Below are 22,247 nucleotides of genomic sequence, written 5' to 3'. Positions count from 1 at the left end.
TAACTGGTCCATGCCCATACACATTACTGAATGTATGAAGTTAGTGAAGCAGTGGCGAAGATTGGTGGCAAGCGACATGGCGGCTAACTGTACTCACGGCTCTTAAAGTTTTAATGCTGTATAAAATATATTCATGGCATCGGATTTTCAACAAATTAGAGCCATTCCTTTATGCCGCGAATACCAAATAATAGTCAGATCAACATCCGAGGCAAATCCTTTCTAAACCAGCTTCCAATTGCTTGTCATAGCACCGTCCACGTGTACCGTGCTACTTCTAGCCTCTTACTGCGTGCCATTAACACAAAAGAGTCGCTCAGTTCGACCGCCAAAACCACCTTTTACGTCGCGCCATGCCACTTCCGTTGAGGCGCGATATCCCCACAGCTTTTAAATGTTACAAATACAAGTGCCCTAAGCATGAACCAGCTTCCAATAAACATTTTCTTTTTATGAACATGTTTATACTATAATAATTTATCATTTTAAAATATCCTTTTGCTTTTTTCTTAAATACATTACAAAGCTCTAATTTTCTTGGCACATATCAAGAAGGTAAACAACACAGAATACACACATCATAACTGTAGATACACAGTTACATAAAATACACCTACTTTCTTTTTTAATCATTCACTTCCGTACAATGCTACACTCTAGACATATATTCTAAGAAACTCCTTTCTTAAATTAAGACCAATAATTAATACTAGTGGAATTATTTGGCCCTAAGTGCCCTTCTTGCCTTTCCTAGTCTGCTTTCTATGTCCTCCTAGCTTCATCGTAATGTGTTACTTTACTTCCGAGGCAGCAAAATTGCTTCACATCGTCTAATTTGTAGTCCTCTATTCTGGTGTTACATTTACCGTTAATCTCAATTCTCAGTCGCTCAACGAACTTCTGCAAAAGTACTCCGGAAAGAAGACAGCAGACAATACGTCAACATGTGACCACGACACCCTCAAAAATTTTATACTTTCGTCTTTATTCGGTTTACCCTTATACCATAGTGGGTGCTCATTAGACTGTCAATTTTTTTCAACAATTCCTGCAATTGTTCCTCATTATCACTGAGGACAGCAAGGACACCAGCGAATCTTCTGATCAGTATCCTCACATTCTGAATTTTAATCCCACCCCTGAAGATTTCTTTCAATTCCGACATTGCATATACGCTGTGTAAATAGAACAGTAGGGGTTAGAGACTATCATCCTATCTTATACGTTTTCTAATCTGAGAATTTTGTTGTTGGTCTTCCGCTCACATTATCCCTGAGGATTTTAAACATCTTGCACCGAATTCTATTATCGTACTCTTTTTCTAAGTAAAAAAAATTCTATGAATGTGTATCAATTTTTTCGCATGTCTTGCTTCCAAACGCAACTTGAAAGCTGCAGCTCTGGTGTAATTTTAGAAATTTAGAAGGAATATTATCCATATATTGTGCGTTATTTGATCTCAGGGGTTCCAAACCTCTGTTAAACGCTAACTCTAATACTGGATTACTTATGTATTGCATATCGATAACCATTTCTTCTAAAATCCCGTCGTGAGAAAGGTATTCCTACTCATGGAGTTCAACGATGTACTCTTTCCTCCTATCAGCTTTCTTCACAGCGTTTATGAATGGCATTCCTCTTGCACATTTAATGCTGTCCCCTCTGCCTTTACACTGAAGTCACAAAGGTCATAGAATTACTCATAATATCGTTCAACTGGTTCAAATGCCTCTGAGCACTATGCGACTTAATATCCTATGTTATCAGTCCCCTAGAACTTAGAGCTACTTAAACCTAACTAACCTAATGACATCACACACATCCATGTCCGAGGCAGGATTCGAACCTGCGATCGTAGCAGTCTCGCGGTTCCCGATTGAAGCGCCTAGAACCGCTCGACTACCGCGACCGATATAATATCGTGTTGGACCTCCTTCTGTCCAGAGTAATACAGCAGTTCGACATGCAATATACTCAGAAAGTCTACAGAAACAATGAGCCATGCTGCCTCTACTGACGTCCATAATGTGAGAAAGTGTTGCCTGTTCCCGTGGTTGGTAGCCCTGCGCCTACTTTACGGACGTCTGAGTCACAGCTCTCGTACAAGATAAGTAATTTAAGTAGTAATAAAATATTTGTAACACTTTAAACTAATTTATTACGTTAATTATAGTGCTCTTCAAGCGTGCCATTAAAGGTTTTTGTCTTACTCGCGTATTTTCACAGTAATCACGTAAAGTTCGTTTTGTTTACATATCGTGGCCACGCCGAACTTTCGAGCTTTCAGATTAAACTTCATACCGCAATTTTAAGTGCATTTACTGATAGTTTAGTGTGTTAAATACGTTTGCTGCCCCTGTAGAGTATCGTCATCTCTTAAGTAATTTCCAGTAAAAAACTTCTGAACCACTGTTTATGTAGTCGCGAGTAAGCCTAATTTTTCGTACACGTATTTTCATTGTTTTCCGGTAACTTAATTGTCTTTCTGTCACTATGGAGTAGAGATAGAAAGATTGTGGAACAGGAGGGGAAAATTGCTGCCCTTCAGGCTGAGTTAGATGATGCTAGGCGAGAACTGGGCAGGTTAAGGGGGGAGAAGGGTAAACAGGGGTGGGAAGTGGCAACAGGCATAAGGAACAGGCCTAGAAATTCTTCTGACAGCTTTTTTATTAATGTACAAAATAGGTTTGACCTGTTGCCTCAGTCAGAAACTGATGAGCCTCTCACAGAAGTAGATGTAGACAGGTCTCAACAAGCTTTCAGGAGTAAACTGAATAAGAATGTAGGGAAGTATGCAAAGAGAAAGAAAGTCTTGTTGCTAGGTAAGTCTAATGCTATGGGTGTGGGCCAACTTCTACAGGATGAATTAGGGTCAGAATACCAGGTCACAGGTTTTTTCAAACAAAGTGCTGGAATGGGTCAGGTTACAGAGGATTTAGGTTCAATATGTAGAGGCTTTACTAAGGAAGATACTGTGGTTATTGCGGGAGGGGGGGGGGGGGCGGGCAACAGTATTGACAGAAATCCGGGGTACAGCATAGAGTGTAACCTGGCAAAGATTGCATCAACATCGAGTTATACCAGTGTTGGGTTTTTGTCGGTTATGGAGTGCCACGCCCGACCTCATTTGAGCTCTTCAGTCAGGAGAGATAATTTGAACGGCTATTTGCATCTGGTGCAGGGTCACACACTGGTATGGTTCCTGTTGATTCACTCTGTAGGTGGGACTATACTAGACATGGCCTACACCTCAACAAGAAAGGGAAGGGTAAACTGGCTGGGCTGATACCAGGAAATTTAAAGGGGGGAGTAACTACATCTCATGGTTGAAATTCTTTTTAAGTGTAGGATCAGTGTCCAGTAGGAAACTCAACCAGGCAAGTACTAAAGATGTTAAAAAAGTTCAAGATATTCATAAGAGTAAAGTGAAAAATAATGTTAGTATATTTCATCAAAATATTGGAGGATTGAAGAATAAAATTGATGAGCTTCTGCTTTGTTTAGAAGTACTGACCCCAAAATTGTTCAATATTATAAAAACTATTGTGCAGTACTAAGAAAAGTTATTAAAAAGTCCAGAAGCAAGTGTATAATGTCTGAGATCAGTAACTCTGCTAATAAAATTAAAGCAATTTGGAATATTATAGAAAATGAAACAGGGCAACCAAGAGCACAGGAAAACTTTAGTGCCATAAAACTGAATGACAAGTGTACTAACAAACAATCAGAAATTCAAAATATTTTCAATAACCAATTTTTTAAATGTTGTAGAGAAAATAGGACCTAGATCTTCACTAGAAGAGGCAAGGCTACTAATAGAAGAGGCCATACCTGCGCAGCTCGAAACAACTGTAATTCCTCCTCCTCTCCCTCTGAAACCAGTAAAATAATAAACTCACTGAAAAGTAAAAGCTGTTACGGATTTGATGGCATTTCCAGCAAGGTACTTAAAGCTTGTTCCCCACAGATAAGTATGTAATAGCTCTTTGGAGCGGGGTGTTTTCCCCGATAGACTGAAATATGCCATTGTAAAACCATTGCATAAAAAGGGGGATACATCGGATGTCAACAACTACCTCCCAGTCTCTCTTTTGACAGCTCTATCAAAAATGTTTGAGAAAGTAATGTATTCAAGAGTAGCCTCCAATATTTGTAAAAATAAAGTACTAACAAAATGTCAGTTTCGTTTTCAGAAAGGCTTTTCAACAGAAAATGCTATATACGATTTCACTGATCAAATATTAAATGCTCTGATTAACCAGACACCACCCATTGGTATTTTTCGTGATCTCTCCAAGGCCTTTGATTATGTAAATCATGGAATTCTTTTAGATAAGCTAAATCATTATGGTTTGAGGGGGGCAGTGCACAAATGGTTTAATTCATACTTAACTGGAAGAATTCAGAAAGTTGAAATAAGTGGTTCATGTAATATTAAAACAACAGCTGATTCCTCAAACCGGGGGGGGGGGGGGGGGCTATCAAGTACGAGGTCCCACAGGGTTCGGTTTTAGTTCCTTTACTGTTCTTGATATACAATAATGACTTATCATTCCACATTGATGAAGATGCAAAGTTAGTTCTTTTTGCTGATGATACAAGTATAGTAATAACATCCGAAAACCAAGAACTAAGTGATTTAATTGTAAATAATGTTTTTAACCAAATTATTAAGTGGTTCTCAGCAAACGGACTCTCTTTAAATTTTGATAAAACACAGTGTATACAGTTCCGTACAGTAAATGGCACAACTCCAGTAATAAATAAAGACTTTGAACAGAAGTCTGTAGCTAAGGTAGAATTTTCCAAATTTTGTGGTGTGTCCATTGATGAGAGGTTAAACTGGAAGCAACACAATGATGGTCTTCAGAAACGTCTGAGTTCAGCTACGTATGCTGTTAGGGTTATTGCAAATTTTGGTGATAAGAATCTCAGTAAATTAGCTTACTATGCTTACTTTCATTCAATGCTTTCATATGGCATCATGTTCTGGGGTAATTAATTCATTGTTGAGTAGAAAAGTATTCATTGCTCAACAACGTGTAATCAGAATAATTGCTGGGGCCCATCCACAGTCATCCTGCAGACATCTCTTTAAGGATCTAGGGATCCTCACAGTAACCTCAAAGTATATATATTCACTTATGAAATTTGTTGTTAATAATCCAACCCAGTTCAAACGTAATAGCAGTGTGCATAGCTATAACACCAGGAGAAAGGATGATGTTCACTATGCAGGGTTAAACCTGACTTTGGCACAGAAAGAGGTAAATTATGCTGCCACTAAAGTCTTTGGTCACCTACCAAACAGCATCAAAAGCCTGAAAGGTAGCCAACTAAGATTTAAAAAAAAATTAAAAGAATTTCTAGATGACAACTCCTTCTACTCATTGGCTGAATTTTTAAATATCAATTAAGGGAAAAAACAACTTAAACATTAGTGTCATGCATTATTTTGTGTCATGTAATATCTTGTAAAAACATATTTTATTAACCTGACACGTTCCACATCATTACGAAGTGTCGTATTCATGATCTATGGAACAAGTATTAATCTAATCTAATCTCTAATCTAATCTGATATTGTGTACGAACTGACCTCTCTATTATGTCCCATAAATGGTCAATGGAATTCATGTCGGGTGACCTGAGTGGATAAACTATTCGCTCGAACTGCCCAGAATGTTCTTCATACCAATTGAAAAAACTTGTGGCACGGTGATATGGCTCATTGTCGTCCATAAAAAAGAACCCATCATCGTTTGGCTGCAAATAGTCTCCCGGCAGCTGAAAATAACCATTTCCAGTTGATGATTTGTTCAGTTTGATCCATTTCATGTAAACACAGCACACGCCTATATGGAACCACCACCAGCTTCCACATTGCCTTTTTGGCAACTTGGGTACATGACTTCGTAGGGTCTGCGTCACGATCGAACCCTACATCAGCTCTTACAAACTGGAATCGCGATTCATCTGACCGGGACACGGTTTTACATTTGTCTAGGATCCAACCGGTATAACCAAGACCCCAACAGAGGCGCGGCAGACGATGTCGTGCTGTTAGTAAAGCCACTCGCGTGGGTTCCTCTGCTGTCATAGCCCATTAACGCCAAACCCCACCACACTGTCCGAACGAATACGTTCTTTGTGCATCCGACATTGAATTATGTGGTTATTTCACGCAGTCTTGCTTGTCTGTTAGCACTGAAAATTCTATGCCGTAAAGTGAAGGCCGTCGGCCACTGCGTTGTTCGTTGTGAGAGGTAATACTTGAAATTTGGCATCCTCGGCACAATCTCGGAATATTGAATTCCCAAACGATTTCCGAAATTAAATATCTCATGCGTCTGGCTCCAACGACCATTCCGAGTTAGAGGTCTGCTAACTCACGTCGTGCGGCCATAATCACGTCGGAAACCTTTTCACATGAATCACCTAAGCAGTAACCGCAGTTCGGCCAATATACTACCTTCTTATACCTTGATTAAGCGATACTAGCTCCATCTGCACATTTGCATATCGCTGTCCCATGGGTTTTTTCATCTCAGTGTAATTTCACGGAAGATTGTTTTCACTTTTCTCTATGCTGAAACAGAACTTCTGACGTCCATTTCTTTTTAGATTTCTTACCGTTTTCAGCAACATTCCTACTTATTTCATTCCTAAGAAGTTCATACAGCCATGTTCCTGTCTTTTCCTGAACGTTTTAGTACTTCCTTACTATTTAGTGCTAAGTATACGTAGTGACATCAGAATAGTTTTCCAAATTTTGCTAAATATACGCAACAAAGTTACATGTAATTTAGTGGTTAAGTTTCCATACTTTCCAGAAGCCTGTTTCGAATTGAAAGCTGTATGTAGGTTCAAATGGTTCAGATGGCTCTGAGCACTATGGGACTAAACTTCTAAGATCATCAGTCCCCTAAGGACATCACACACATTCATGCCCGAGGCAGGATTCTAACCTGCGACCGTCGCAGTCGTTCGGTTCCAGACTGTAGTGCCTAGAACAGCTCGGGCAACCCGGCCGGCTGTATTTAGGGCCAAGACCTTATAGATCATAATTTTAGGCAACTGGTCGCGAAACGGAAGCGTTAAAAAACAACTAAATAGGACCTATAAAGTTAAATGTTATAGTTATAATCCATGCTTATTACAAAAACGAATGTAAGTATGCATATAAGTAAGTATGTATAAGATGAACATCAACAAAAGCAAATCGAGGATAACAGAATGTAGTCGAATTAAATCGGGTGAAGCTGAGGGTATTAGATTGGGAAATGAGACACTTAAAGTTGTAAAGGAGTTTTGCTATTTGGGGAGAAAAATAACCGATGATGGTCGAAGTAGACAGGATATAAAATGTAGACTGGCAATGGCAAGGAAAGCGTTCCTGAAGAAGAGAAATTTGTTAACATCGAGTATTGATTTAAGTGTCAGGAAGTCGTTTCTGAAAGTATTTGTATGGGGTGTGGCAATATATGGAAGTGAAACGTGGACAATAAATAGTTTGGACAAAAAGAGAATAGAACCTTTCGAAATATGGTGCTACAGAAGAATGCTGAAGATTAGATGGGTAGATCACATAACTAATGAGGAGGTATTCAACAGAATTAGGGAGAAGAGAAATTTGTGGCACACCTTGACCAGAAGGAGGGATCGGTTGGTAGGACATGTTCTGAGGCATCAAGGGATCACCAATTTAGTATTAGAGGGCAGCGTGGAGGGTAAAAATTGTAGAGGGAGACCTAGAGATGAATACACTAAGCACATTCAGAAGGATGTAGGTTGCAGTAGGTACTGGGACATGAAGGAGCTTGCACAGGATAGAGTAGCATCTAAAGGTGCATCAAACCAGTCTCAGGACTGAAGACCACAACAACAAAACATGTAGTTTCTACATCTCCTCCTAAACCAATGGATTGGTTTCAACCAAAGTTGGTATGCACATCATTTACTGTCTCAAAAGATTCGCTGAGGGGGTAAGAACCATCTATCCATCAAAGTAGCGGGGTTGAGGATGAAAAAGCTTAGTATTCCATGACGCACGAATACCCCTAAGTTATTCACCCTATACTTGATAATGAGACTACTTACTGACTTGCTACAAACTTCACACATTATTTCAAACTTTTAAGAAACTTTTCGTCGCTAGCAACCTGCATAAAAAATGAAAGAAAAAGAATTATCGCCTACTAGGTTTTCGTTGTTCATGCAGTAAAGTATGTGTGATACATGTTTAATATACAGGGTGTTTCAAAATTGACCGGTATATTTGAAACAAACAAAACGAGCAGCGATAGAAATACACCGTTTGTTGCAATATGCTTGGGACAACAGTACATTTTTAGGCAGACAAACTTTCGAAATTACAGTAGTTACAATTGTCAACAACAGATGGCGCTGCGGTCTGGGAAACTCTATAGTACGATATTTTCCACATATCCACCATGCGTAGCAATAATATGGCGTAGTCTCTGAATGAAATTACCCGAAACCTTTGACAACGTGTCTGGCGGAATGGCTTCACATGCAGATGAGATGTACTGCTTCAGCCGTTCAATTGTTTCTGGATTCTGGCGGTACACCTGGTCTTTCAAGTGTCCCCACAGAAAGAAGTCACAGGGGTTCATGTCTGGCGAATGGGGAGGCCAATCCACGCCGCCTCCTGTATATTTCGGATAGCCCAAAGCAATCACACGATCATCGAAATATTCATTCAGGAAATTAATGACGTCGGCCGTGCGATGTGGCCGGGCACCATCTTGCATAAACCACTAGGTGTGCGCAGTGTCGTCTAAGGCAGTTTGTACCGCCACAAATTCACGAAGAATGTCCAGATAGCGTGATGCAGTAATCGTTTCGGATCTGAAAAATGGGCCAATGAGTCCTTTGGAAGAAATGGCGGCCCAGACCAGTACTTTTTGAGGATGCAAGGACGATGGGACTGCAACATGGGGCTTTTCGTTTCCCCATATGCGCCAGTTCTGTTTATTGACGAAGCCGTCCAGCTAAAAATAAGCTTCGTCAGTAAACCAAATGCTGCCCACATGCATATCGCCGTCATCAATCCTGTGCACTATATCGTTAGCGAATGTCTCTCGTGCAGCAATGGTAGCGGCGCTGAGGGTTTGCCGCGTTTGAATTTTGTATGGATAGAGGTGTAAACTCTGGCGCATGAGACGATACGTGGACGTTGGCGTCATTTGGACTGCAGCTGCAACATGGCGAACGGAAACCCGAGGCCGCCTGCTGCACTAGCTGCGCGTTGCCCTCTGTGGTTGCTGTACGCGGTCGCCCTACCTTTCCAGCACGTTCATCCGTCGCGTTCCCAGTCCGTTGAAATTTTTCAAACAGATCCTTTATTGTATCGCTTTTCGGTCCTTTCGTTACATTAAACCTCCGTTGAAAACTTCGTCTTGTTCCAACAACACTGTGTTCTAGGCGGTGGAATTCCAACACCAGAAAAATCCTCTGTTCTAAGGAATAAACCATGTTGTCCACAGCACACTTGCACGTTGTGAACAGCACACGCTTACAGCAGAAAGACGACGTACAGAATGGCGCACCGACAGACTGCGTTGTCTTCTATCTCTTTCACATCATTTGCAGCGCCATCTGTTGTTGAAAATTGTAACTACTGTAATTTCGAAAGTTTGTCCGCCTGAAAATGTATTGTTGTCCCAAGCATATTGCAATAAACGGTGTATTTCTACCGCTGCTCGTTTACTTTTTATTGCCGTTTCAAATATACCAGTCATTTTTGAAACACCCTGTATGTGAAATGTATTTGACATATGTATACGCGGGAAGAGCCACGGATAACAAGCTCATACTAAACCCCTGTAATGTTCAAATGTGTTAAATCTCATGGAACTTAAGTGCTAAAGGCGTCAGTCCCTAAGCTTACACACTACCTAACCTAAATTATCCAAAGGACAAACACACACACACATGCCCGAGGGAGGACTCGAACCTCCGCCGGGACAGCCGCCCCCTGTAATTATTTCAACCGAAGTTGATTAGTTAGTTGGTTGACTTGTGGGCGGGAGGAGGGGGGGGAGCGGACCAAACAGCGAGGTCATCGGTCTCATCGGATTAGGGAAGGGTGAGGGAGGAAATAGTCCGTGCGCTTTCAAAGGAACCATCCCGGCATTTGCCTAAAGCGATCACGGAAAACCTAAATCAGGGTGGCCGGACGCGAGCTTGAACCGTCGCCCTCCCAGGTGCGAGTCCACTGTGCTAACCACTGCTCCATCTCGCTCGGTTACCGAAGTTTGTAAACATGTTTGTTACACTTACTCGTACACGTATTAGTAAAGTTAAAGCATATGCTGAATTGGTCGCTGTTCCACAGACAATATGCCGGGAACACGTAACGTATTAATTACGTTCTGGAAATAAATGTTTTTGGGGTAAGAACCAACGGCCTACTACTAGGGTGGAGGTGGAAGGGGGAAGATGGAGATGAACAGACGGAGAGCGTGAAGGAAGAGATGAACTAAAAGAAGGCTGGAAAAAACACATACCTGGGCAACGCCGGGTACTCGGCTAGTTAGTGGTAAAGAAACGTATTCAATGGGAAGGTAGAGGAGAACATAATTTTTCTTTCATGAGGATATCATGAAGGCATAATAAAATTGGTGGCATTATGCGTTTATCTTTGTCTGTTCACACATAAGACTTTCTTTGAGTAGTTTCTATGTCGCGTCATGCATCAGGTCATTGGCACATATCCTTTAATTCCATTATTTATTTCTGGTGGTTCAGAAAACTTCAACACTTGAGGGCAATTGAAGTAGGGGCAACTACCTCATTGTGTGTGGAGTCCATTTCGACGTGGTGGAGATGACGATTCATTGTATAATTAAAAGTTGAATTCGTAATTCAGACATCAGAATTGATTGCCTCTCCACTGACGCCCAAAACTCCCGGCTATAGCATGGAAGGAGATACAAGGCTCGCAAGATTCGCTCGGCACCGTCATCGAAACGCACAACAACACTGAAGACAGGCACTGAAGAACCTGCCGTAGGCGACACATACAATCTCAATAACCAGTCAAGAAGTTTATTAACAAAGAAGTTTCGTCTATTCCGAATAATTACACAAGATTGACAATTGAAAGTCACTGTCGGAAGGCACAAAATGAAAATGATTTATCAGGTTTAGGCTGTCTTGAAGCAAAGCTCAAGTGAATGTTCAGTTGGAGTCGAAATTCCCTTGGAACAGTGTAGTCATTATAGTAGAAGAGTAATTTAAGCCAAGTTTTACGACATCCACAACCAGGAAGACAGATCCGTCAGTGGAATCATGGCGGCCCAGCACGTTGTCCGTAGCGGCGCGGCTGGTCGGTGACGGAGACCACGAATTCGATGTGGGGCTCGATGTCCGAACTCGAGGCGTGGCTCGTAGAGAACGTCTTATGGACGACTGTGAGGCGGTCAAAGTACCGCCTGGCGGCAGGATATCTTTGGATCTAATCTGTGTCACGTATATTGCGGAAGGAAGCATGTTCCTGCGACCCGCGACCTCTGGTGGCGCTGCTAGTGCGCTACAGTGGGAAACCAGGAAATCTGCTTTTCAGCGACAAGTCGTTGCCTGATAGGCGGGAAACACCCCCGCTGGGACGTATAGGTTGCTGTCAAACTTGCAGGCCTAAAGTTGCGATATATTATCATCCCCACCCCTTCCCCGTGGAGGAGGCGCGGAGGACGAAGCTCATCTGTTCCTGCTACACTGAGTCCCAGAACCTGAGCTGGGAGGGGTCCACAATGACTTCTGGTTCTGCAGCTGCAGAGTGGCCTGCAGAACTGGTTAATAGCTGTGGTTGAGATGAACTGTACCTCTTTGTGGCCTCTCTTCTGTCTCCATCTCTGGAAAAGAAACAGGTTGGTAATCTTTGCGCACTCGGAATTTTCCCTTTGTGACAAGCATTTGATTTATATGGATTTGGCAGTGCATGCCATTTGACATTGTGATGTCAGCCACGACTCCGCTGAGGAGTTTTGTTATTGTTGTTGGGAGACGATTTTGGATTCCCCTAGAAAAACAGTGTCCCAGACAGGATCGTGAAGGGTATAACGGTAGTGATACGTTTTCTGTTATTAATGCTGATTCATTGACAGCTGGATGATGGGAATTTGTGATCTATGAGGTCGACCATGTATGTAGTTTTCCTGCTGGCGAGTCCTTGTCTTGCGGAGCGGGGACGATATGAAGCTAGCAACAAGGGCAAGAATTCGTCCAGAGATTGATGGAGGGGTACTCTCGCTATATGATTCTTGAATGTGCAGACTAATCTCTCCGTTAGGCTGTTGGAGGACAAATGGAAAGCTACGCCAATATGAAACTTCCTAGCAAACTGAAACTGTGTGCCAGATTGAAACTCGAAATCAGGACTATTTCCTTTGGCGGGAAAGTGCTCTACCTACTAAACTAACCTAACACAACTCATGCCCCAACCTCACGGCTTTATTTCCGCCAGTACCTTGTTTGATACAATCTCTGCTGCAAATCTTACAAGATCAGCCCTCCTGGAGGGAAATGATTTTATATCAGTACACACTCCGCCCCAGAAATTTCACTCTAGGTACTTCTGGATCCTTGCCAATTACTGAGTTCTGACCTACTAGTAAGTGGGACAGAAGGTTGGAATTTGCATTCTGTGTGGTGGAACAGACTTAGACGTCACAATCATACGTGGATAAAAATAGGCTGCAAGTCATCTTCCTGGGTATGGATGTTTAAGCCTTCAAAACGGATAAGAACGGCTTATGTTCAGTCATAAAGGTGAATTTTCTACCATATATGTAACTATGAATACGTTTGAGGCCCAAAATGATGCCCAGCGCCTCCTTCTCAGTTTGTCTATGGATTCGTTGAGCAGTCGACGGAGTACATGAGACAAATGCAATGGACCTCTTCGCCCCATTGATAATGTTGCATGGAACTGCTCCAATTCCATAGTCAGAAGCATCTGTTGTTAAGACCAGCAGCTGGGATGGATCATGGGTGGTGAGACACATGTGCTGGAGGATGCCCAGTTTAAATTTTGTGGAAGTCCTATCACATTCTGGCGTCTAGTGCCACTTTACATTTTTCCTGGGCAGGTCATGAGGTGGTTCTGAAATTGCTGCAGCCTGTGGTATGAATTTCTGGCAATTTTTGGACCACCTCTATGTACCGTGGTGTGGAACAAATGCCTGTAGCACAGAGGATGTGCCCAAATATTCGACCTGTGCTGCAAAGAAGTTACAGTTTTCCTTTTTGCACTTAGAAATTGCTGTCGTCAAGGTAGCTGACTGTATGTGGAACTTTACAAATGAGATGTTCGAGATACCTTTGGAAAATCGGCAGGGCGTCAGACACTTAGGATGACAGGCAGTTGTACAATTGAACTCCGAATGGTGTACTGATTACTAGCTTCTTCTGGGACCCAGCATCCAGGGGAAGATGATGGTACACGTCTCTCAGGTCAACTTTGCCAAAAATTCTACCTTCCTCAGGGTGGGTAAAGAAGTGTTCCACCTTTGGAATTGGGTATGAGTCTGCCATGGACTGGAAGTTTATTGTATTCTTGAAACCACCACATACGCATAGAGTGACATTCAGCTTTTCTACTATGACTATTGGCGTGGTCCACCGACTGCTTGAGAGTGGGATAAGGATTACCCCATTCAAGTTGCAGCTTGCCTCATAAAATAAAAGGAACATTTTGTGCTTTTGAGAATTTTGGGGTTCTGAATGAATGTTTCAAATTCCATAACACCTGATCCTAGTTTGGAAAACACGGAGATGAATTTTGCAAGCAACTTCTCAAGGAATCTGATAAAGCCAAAGGAATAGGCGGTGGGTGCAGTCATGTCTCTTCAGTCCCAATGTGATGAAGAGGTGCATTCTTAGTGGGTGTGTACACTACTTGGATGTAGGATGATGTGAGTGCCAAACTGGACCTCTGGGGTAAACTGTCCTGAAAAATACGCGGTGTCATTGCTGTAAGTCCTCATCCAAAAATCCAGAGATTGAAGAGTTAGGGCGCCCACTTACCAACAGAATTTCCAGTCAATGATGGTGGCTGAGGAACCTGTGTGTATTTGCAACCTGAACAGCAGATCAGCAGTGTGGATATCAGGAAGTTACTAATAGTGGCGTTTGAGAACACTGATTTGATATATGCTGTTCCTAGGAAAGGTTCACCTCCAGTCACTGCTCGACCATGTTTTAGGTTATTGACATTTTGTGCACTGATTGACATACTTCTGGTCGGTGCCCTGAATTGCCACATGTTGCCCTGTGATTATAAAATTTATGATATGGATGTGATATAGAACAATGGGTACAACATGGCAATTGTTGGAGTCAGCCCTTCCGTGCCCGGTCGTTTTAAACCATCTGTCAATCTGTCCTGACCGGTAGTGGTGGCTATCCTAGTTGCAAAAACTTGGGGCAATTCTTGCAGAGTTGCTGCCGAACACAATGTTTCTTTGAAAGCCCTAATGGTGGGCCAACATGTTCCTAACGAAGTATCTTTCAATTTCAACTAGTCTGTTCAGAGTACGTCATCTGCAACATGCACTAATATAATATATCCATCTAATGAGGCTCAATATGACGGTTTTCATTCCACATTACTGCACAGATATGTACAGTACCTGGATTGTCCTTGTAACTATGCAGACCATTCTCTGTATGATTGTCCACTGAGCTTTTGTCAATTGAAGAACTTATTAAATTCGTCTAATGTCAATAACAGTCAAGGTAAAGCCTAACCTAAAAGTTCGCATTTGAAGAACTTATGTCTAGCTACCACTATGTGCACATAACAGTCTAAATATTCAGCAACTGGATTTGACCCTATCTCGTGGAAGAGCATGAGTTTATGCCTCCAAGTTATGATGTTGTACGTGATGGTATATATCTGGTTTTGCATAAGCCAACAAAATAGTATGTTGTAGCTCGTTACCAGAGATGCTGTAGACCAGTAAAAGCTGGATAACTCCAGCGTTGAGTTGAAACTGAGGCTATTCTGCCAGTAGTAGGGTAATGGGGTAGAAGTGAACTTTCTTAGTGTTGGTTGCATACATTCAGGAGGTGTTGCAGTGCTAATTGCCTTATGAAAATCTGAGGGTTGATTCATGACTCCCAGGGATAATCAATCCTTTTGAGAAGCTCTTCACCCCCTACTCCCCTCCCCCTCCTCCCCCATCCACTGGTGAACTCCAACCCACCTCACTCCCCCTTGCTGATACAAGAGCACTTTTGAGTGTAACTAATCAAACTGATAAATTGTGGGATATCCTCAATCCTCCCCACCCCTCATACACTTCATCGCCCCCACCCAGAAAAAAAAACTGATAGAAAAATTCTTCAGTCTGTGCAGAACTGTATACATGGAAGGTGCAAGTATTACCCTGTTGAAACATTTTTCCATCTTTGTTCACTTTGATGTGCAGGGATCGACTGCCACTAAAAGAGTAAGTTCCACCCATCGCCCCATCCCTCTCCACCCATCCCAGAAAAAATTGCAGAGCAAGATAGCTGAGCTGGTGGACTGGAAGGATCCATTGACAGAAAATTCAAAAAAATGGTTCAAATGGCTCTGAGCACTATGGGACTTAACATCTGTGGTCATCAGTCCCCTAGAACTTAGAACTACTTAAACCTAACTAACCTAAGGGCATCACACACATCCATGCCCGAGGCAGGATTCGAACCTGCGACCGCAGTGGTCACGCGGTTCCAGACTGAAGCGCCTAGAACCGCACGGCCACACCGACAGAAAATTCAACTGCACGGCAAAGAGTATAATAATGTATTGTTTATTTATAAAATTCAATTAGCAATGGATGGATCTCTCTTTCATTTGGTGGCGAAAGCTCGTTATTTACTGCTGTTTCGGAACATGCAGGTGTTGTAAAGTACATTGACAAGAAGTAATTAAATCCGGAAACACACAGTCTGTGCTGAGCTGTTGAACTGGAAGGTGCAAGTATTATCTTGTTCACAAAATTACACGTTCCAATTATGTAATTACACTGCTGCAGATTCTAGAGGTTGTGTTTTGGGAAGATTTTCTTGTCTGTGCTCCCTTTGACATGCACAGATCGACTGACCTAGTGCACAGTGCCACCACCAGAGAACATTCCACGATCCCCCTTCGACCCCTCTGTCCTCACACCTCCGAGAAGAAACTGGCAGGTTAAAGGCTGAGCTTTTGCTGGATAGGAAGGATCTCACAACACGAAATTCATATCAATGTCAATGATATATTGATACATGTTCTTTATTTGATCAGTTTGTGGGAGACATAGCTGCCCCACTTGGATGGAGCTCACGTCTGCACCCCGTACCCTCGCTTACCATTACGTGATAACTGTAAACCTCGAGGAACTGAATGAGATGTGGTGTAGTAGGAGCTGTTTGGGGTCTCCCGAATGTGTGTCTGTGTCTGGGAGTTTATAAACCACCCAGTGTCCTAATTCCAGATCATGATACTAAGTACTACCAACCACGGACCGGATGTCGGCCTCGTTTGATCTCTCGGGCCCAAACGAAGCATCAAGTAGCAGCAGTCTGTTGATCAGGAAATTCCAGACTCACTTCCGCCCTCTGTCTCTCTCAAGAGGCTATTTTCTGTTTTTGTGTGTGTACCAATGTCTGCAAACATGCAGAGGGAAGTTTTCATCTTCCCTCAGAATACTCTGTTCCTATAGGCTCACTCTGGCGACAAATGGCGAACTGACGCAATTTCATTTTCAAAAATACAGGGACATAGTCCATTTGATCTACGCTATCAAATTAGTCGTTTAACAATTTACAGGAGTCGAATATATCGCTTGAAACACACACCACCACGTTACAACAATAATTATTCGTAGTAAAGACACATTTTCAACGTTTGATAATCACACACAGTCATCAAATCACAGTTATCAAATCAAGTAACTAAATTTTCGCCGCAAATACATCGTAGGGCTAAACATATCTGAGATTCGTTGTATGTACAGATGTTTGACAACACAAGCACCCTCCTCAACCACAACGTTTCCACTAAACACATCTGGTGAAAAAATCCTACCGATCACACACACTCGCAGTCGCTAAGAGCGTGCCATCTTCCTACTGCTAAGAGCCACAGCAGCGGCGCCGGCCGGGACATCATATCGTCGTGTGGGCGCTGGTCAAGAGAGATCTGTACATACATCGGTAGCAACACACCCATCCCGTGGCATCCATACGCTGGTCCTACCAAACGCTCAGAGGCCAGAGAGACTGTTACCATGCAGTCAACTGATCAGTATGAGGGGAGGGGGAGGGGGGATAATAGTGCATCGCAAACACCCAACATATTGATTCTTCTCACACAACACATACATTTGCATCTGTTGCCACTCACTCAACGTCCTGGTCACTTCACTAGACAGTCGCTCAAAAACACCACCGCTGGGACTTGTAAGCGCGGCCAGTGGCAAGAGCCGACAGGTTGGAGTATTCTTTGTAACTAACTGCCGGTCACACGTTAAGCTAATCTGCAAATTCCGGTCCAACAATGAGTCGTGTCCACTCGTGCCACTGGCTGCAGCACACTGCAAGACAAAGATGCGTGGCTTGGATCAATGGTTTTAACTGCAATGCCACCCCAAAATAAACTCTACCCAGTTTGAAAAATCCACTTTACCCATCAGAGAGAGGGATGTTGTTGACCATACATCTCGAATTTCTCACGCGAAATGTAACTTTCTCCGATTTGTACGAGCTGTTTTCTAAGACTGAACAAATCGGGGCATTCACACCTTTTTACATCACAAAAGTATCGTTACTTGTTGTGAAAACCCTGTAACAGTATAGCATACGCAATATTACCCGTACGTATTCTGTCATCAGGTAAAATTAAAAAAAATCTATTCTAATCAGGTCAATATCTATTACATCCCGTCTCAGAGGATTAGAATATTAAACTCATTTTTGGCTCATGACAAATTGCTGCCGGTGTGGCCGAGCGGTTCTAGGCGCTTCAGTCTGGAACCGGGCGACTGCTACGGTCGCAGGTTCGAATCCTGCCTCGGGCATGGATGTGTGTTATGTCCTTAGGTTGGTTAGCTTTCCGTAGCTCTAATTTCTAGGGGACTGATGACCTCAGAAGTTAAATCCCATAGTGCTCAGAGACATTTTTTTTTTCATGACAGATTGCTAAATTCTACCTCTGTCACAGAATGCTTCCTCACTTTCAAACTCTATAAAGTGATCAAACGCTTCGTCCCATACGAAGTCAGTTAACGAAAAAACACAGAGATGTTGTAGATATCAGGCTTATATTACGTATCACTTCATAAATTCGGTAATGTAGCTGATTTTACTACGAAGGTCATCTCTCCCCGTGTAGGTTAAAGATATCACCACAACGAAGAAACGCTATGAACCATGGACCTTGCCGTTGGTGGGGAGGCTTGCGTTCCTCAGCGATACAGATGGCCGTACCGTAGGTGCAACCACAACAGAGGGGTATCTGTTGAGAGGCCAGAACACGTGTGGTTCCTGAAGAGGGGCAGCAGTCTTTTCAGTAGTTGCAGGGGCAACAGTCTTGATGATTGACTGATCTGGCCTTGTAACAATAACCAAAATGGCCTTGCTGTGTTGGTACTGCGAACGGCTGAAAGCAAGGGGAAACTACAGCCGTAATTTTTCCAGAGGGCATGCAGCTTTACCGTATGATTAAATGATGATGGCGTCCTCTTGGGTAAAATATTCCGGAGGTAAAATAGTCCCCTATTCGAATCTCCGGGTGGGGACTACTCAAGAGGATGTCGTTATCAGGAGAAAGAAAACTGGCGTTCTACGGATCGGAGCGTGGAATGTCAGATCCCTTAATCGGGCAGGTAGGTTAGAAAATTTAAAAAGGAAAATGGATAGGTTAAAGTTAGATATAGTGGGAATTAGTGAAGTTCGGTGGCAGGAGGAACAAGACTTCTGGTCAGGTGAATACAGGGTTATAAACACAAAATCAAATAGGGGTAATGAGGGGTAGGTTTAATAATGAATAGGAAAATAGGAGTGCGGGTAAGCTACTGCAAACAGCATAGTGAACGCATTATTGTGGCCAAGATAGATACCAAGCCCACAGACACGAAGCCGACGCCTACTACAATAGTACAAGTTTATATGCCAACTAGCTCTGCAGATGACTAAGAAATTGAAGAAATGTATGATGAAATAAAAGAAATTATTCAGATAGTGAACGGAGAAAAAAATTTAATAGTTATGGGTGACTGGAATTCGAGTGTAGGAAAAGGGAAGAAGGAAACGTAGTAGGTGAATATGGATTGGGGCTAAGAAATGAAAGACGAAGCCGCCTGGTAGAATTTTGCACAGAGCACAACTTAATCATAGCTAACACTTGGTTTAAGAACCATGAAAGAAGGTTGTATACATGGAAGAACCCTGGAGATACTAAAAGGTATGAGATAGATTATATAATGGTAAGACAGAGATTTGGGAACCAGGTCTTAAAATGTAAGACATTTCCAGGGGCAGATGTGGACTCTGACCACAATCTATTGGTTATGAGCTGTAGATGAAAACTGAAGAAACTGCAAAGAGGTGGGAATTTAAGGATAAGGGACCTGGATAAACTGATTAAACTAGTGGTTGTACAGAGTTTCAGGGAGAGCATAAGGGAACAATTGACAAGAATGGGGGAATGAAATACAGTAGAAGAAGAATGGGTAGCTCTGAGGGATGAAGTAGTGAAGGCAGCAGAGGATAAAGTAGGTAAAAAGACGAGGGCTGCTAGAAATCCTTGGGTAACAGAAGAAATATTGAATTACATTGTTGAAAGAAGAAAATATAAAAATGCAGTAAATGAAGCAGGCAAAAATCAATACAAACGTCTCAAAAATGAGATCGACAGGAAGTGCAAAATGGCTAAGCAGGAATGGCTAGAGGACAAATGTAAGGATGTAGAGGCTTATCTCACTAGGGGTAAGATAGATACTGCCTACAGGAAAATTAAAGAGACCTTTGGAGAAAACAGAGCCACTTGTATGAATATCAAGAGCTCAGATGGAAACCCAGTTATAACCAAAGCATGGAAAGCAGTGAGGTGGAAGGAGTATATAGAGGGTCTATACAGAGGCAATGTTCTTGAGAACAATATTATGGAAATGGAAGAGGATGTAGATGAAGATGAAATGGGAGATACGATACTGTGTGAAGAGTTTGACAGAGCACTGAAAGACCTGAGTCGAAACAAGGCCCCCGGTATAGACAACATTCCATTAGAACTACCGACGGCCTTTGGAGAGCCAGTCCTGACAAAACTCTACCATCTGGTGAGCAAGATGTATGAGACAGGCGAAATACCCTCAGACTTCAAGAAGAATATAATAATTCCAATCCCAAAGAAAGCAGATGTTGACAGATGTGAAAATTACCGAACAATCAATTTAATAAGCGGCAGCTGCAAAATACTAACACAAATTCTTTACAGACGAATGGAAAAACTAGTAGTAGCCGACCTCCGGGAAGATAAGTTTGGATTCCGTAGAAATACTGGAACACGTTAGGCAATACTGACCTTACGACTTTTCTTAGAAGCTAGATTACGGAAAGGCAAACCTACGTTTCTAGCATTTGTAGACTTAGAGAAAGCTTTTGACAATGTTGACTGGAATACTCTCTTTCAAATTCTAAAGGTGGCAGGGGCAAAATACAGGGAGCGAAAGACTATTTACAATTTGTGCAGAAACAAGATGGCAGTTATAAGAGTCGAGGATCATGAAAGGGAAGCAGTGGTTGGGAAGGGAGTAAGACAGGTTTGTAGCCTCTCCCCGATGTTATTCAATCTGTATATTGAGCAAGCAGTAAAGGAAACAAACGAAAAATTCGGAGTAGGTATTAAAATTCATGGAGAAGAAAAAAAACTATGAGGTTCGCCGATGACATTGTAATTCTGTCAGAGACAACAAAGGACTTGGAAGAGCAGTTGAACGGAATAGACAGTGTCTTGAAAGAAGGGTATAAGATGAACATCAACAAAAGCAAAACGAGGATAATGGAATGTAGTCGAATTAAATCGGGTGATGCTGAGGGAATTAGATTAGGAAATGAGACACTTAAAGTAGTAAAGGAGTTTTGCTATTTGGGGAGCAAAATAACTGACAATGGTAGAAGTAGAGAGGATATAAAATGTAGACTGGCAATTGCAAGGAAAGCGTTCCTGAAGAAGAGAAATTTGTTAACATCGAGTATAGATTTAAGTGTCAGGAAGTCGTTTCTGAAAGTATTTGTATGGAGTGTAGCCATGTACGGAAGAGAAACATGGGCGATAAATAGTTTGGATAAGAAGAGAATAGAAGCTTTCGAAGTGTGGTGCTACAGAGGAATGCTGAAGATTAGATGGGTAGATCACATAACTAATGAGGAAGTATTGAATAGGATTGGGGAGAAGAGGAGTTTGTGGCACAAATTGACCAGAAGAAGGGATCGGTTGGTAGGACATGTTCTGAGGCATCAAGGGATCACCAGTGTAGTATTGGAGGGCAGTGTGGAGGGTAAAAATCGTAGAGGGAGACCAAGAGATGACTACACTAAGCAGATTCAGAAGGATGTAGGTTGCAGAAGGTACTGGGAGATGAAGAAGCTTGCACAGGATAGAGTACCATGGAGAGCTGCATCAAACCAGTCTCAGGACTGAAGATCACAACAACGAAGAAACGCTCCAACTCGCAAATTACATCCATGTGCTCTAGCCTTGCTTCCATCCACCGCCAAACGGCACGTCATTGATATCAAATTGATAGTGTGATTTATTAAATAGATCATGAGAGTTATTTTCATGGCCAGTAACATTTTTTCCAGCAGTCGGATTACACTATTCTAGTAACTCAAATGGGAATCCCTGGAGGGAAGACAATGTTCTGTTTGAGAAACACTATTGAGAACTGACATTTGAAGCTGACCGCAGTAGGGTACTACCGCCACCAACATACATTTCGATTAATGACCACTAATATAACATACGAAAAATTAGCACTGGTAAGGAGGAACACAGGCAATATTTCTCCCTCGTTCTATTAGCGAGTCGAATAGGGAATGAGTAGTTGCGGTGCATGGCGTACTCCATCGCACACCGTATGATGGCTTTTGTAGTAAACATGTAGATGTAAACGTAAATTAAACCTACTTGTTAAAATGTTACTCCATCCATTTGCAGGCTCACAAAACTTTCGGCTGAAAGTCGTCTC

This window comes from Schistocerca gregaria, chromosome X, assembly GCF_023897955.1.
Source record: "Schistocerca gregaria isolate iqSchGreg1 chromosome X, iqSchGreg1.2, whole genome shotgun sequence".
Lineage (NCBI taxonomy): Eukaryota > Metazoa > Arthropoda > Insecta > Orthoptera > Acrididae > Schistocerca > Schistocerca gregaria.
This window is presented reverse-complemented; position numbering follows the sequence as displayed.